The sequence below is a fragment of the Chlorella variabilis genome (assembly GCF_000147415.1).
Source record: "Chlorella variabilis unplaced genomic scaffold CHLNCscaffold_11, whole genome shotgun sequence".
In the NCBI taxonomy this organism is placed as follows: domain Eukaryota; kingdom Viridiplantae; phylum Chlorophyta; class Trebouxiophyceae; order Chlorellales; family Chlorellaceae; genus Chlorella; species Chlorella variabilis.
In genome coordinates this window covers 1540275-1541770 of record NW_005435077.1, presented here as the reverse complement: position 1 = coordinate 1541770, position 1496 = coordinate 1540275, and positions in this window count along the sequence as shown.

The following is a 1496-nucleotide window of genomic DNA, read 5'->3' as shown; positions in this document are numbered from 1 at the left end:
CCGCACCAGCCGGGGCTGCCCAATCGATGGCGCATGGCGTGTGCAACTGTCTGACAACGGCGGGCAGGATTGCAGGGCCCTCTAGGCGCCGGCCAAGCCGCACTACACCAGCGAGGTACACTGCCCGGACTGTCTGGCCCGCGCCAGCACCAACGGCAGCACAATCCCTGACCTTTGCACTCTCCTCCAGCGATCCAAGCCCTCTCCCTGCTTGCCAGCGTGCTACAGGCAGCCTTCCGGAACGGCGCTGGGGCAGAGCTTGGTGAAGCACAGGCGCTGCGCCATCAACTTGGGGCAGCTGTCGGGAGCCTGATACAAGCGGCAGCAGCAAGCGGCGGGCCCGATCGCCGCCAATCTGCTCGCCGGGCTCCACAAACGGCTAGCAGCCTGCATCGCCTTCAAAACGACAGCTGCCACACCCCCTGAAGCCAATGGCACGCGCCGTAACAACCGCCGTCGCCGGCCAGGTGGGGGTCCCTGCTGCCGCCGCCGCTGCCGCCAGCCTGCGCTGCCGCCGCGACAGATGCCTGGACTGGCTTGCACCTGCCTGCACCACTGCCCTGCACATGCACTCTGTGGGGGCAGGAGGCCAGTGTGATGGCTGCAGAAGGGGTGCTATACCACATGCATTGCTGTTGCACATGGATGGGGTGGGCCCGGCGCCGCCCCGCTCGCGCACCGACCCGCGCGGCGCGCGCGAGTGGTCTGCTGCAGCCTCTGCTGTCTGCTGCTGCACACACATGCTCCCTGGCACTATTTCTTGCTGCTGGAATGGGCTGGGAGGTGCAGTCATGCAGGGACAGGGGTGCCTGGCACCTTTGCGGCGGCGGCGGCGCGCGACGCCACCGCGGCCTCGCGCGCCGCTGTCACACCACAGCTGGGACAGCCCTGCTCAGCCACCCTGCCACACACCCTCTCCATGCTGCAGTGCTGAAGCAATGGCAGCTGGTCAGCAGGATGACCCATCACAAAGTTCTGGTGAGCAAACATGCAATCGATTCATTCATTCATTCATTCATTCAGCAAGGATTCATTCATTCATTCAGCACACAGCCCGGCCGCCTCTTGCTCGAGGGCGGCCCACTTTGGCCTGGGCAGCCCGGGCCGCCCTCCCCCCCGGGCGCATGTTCGGTGTTGGAGGGGTGTGCCCAGCGATAGGGGGCCCCTGAAGGCATGCGCCGAGGCCGGGAAGCGTGGTTCGGCGCTGCTGCACGCTTGGCGATTTGACCAGAACCACGTGCCGCCGAGCTGCGGCCGCAGTTTCCGGCCCACGGTCTACGGTCGCAGCCACGGGACTCGGCGGCACGGCGTTTGGGCCCAAGCTTGCTGCCGCCGCCGCCGTGCCCGGGGGGCAGCGCGGCGGCGGCGGCGGCACGCTGCGACGCCCCCGTGCTGCCGAGCTGCGGCCGTAGTTTCCTGCCAGAAGCCCACGGCCACAGCCACGGGACTCGGCGGCACGGAGTTTCGGTCCACGGCTTGCTGCCGCCGCCGTCGCA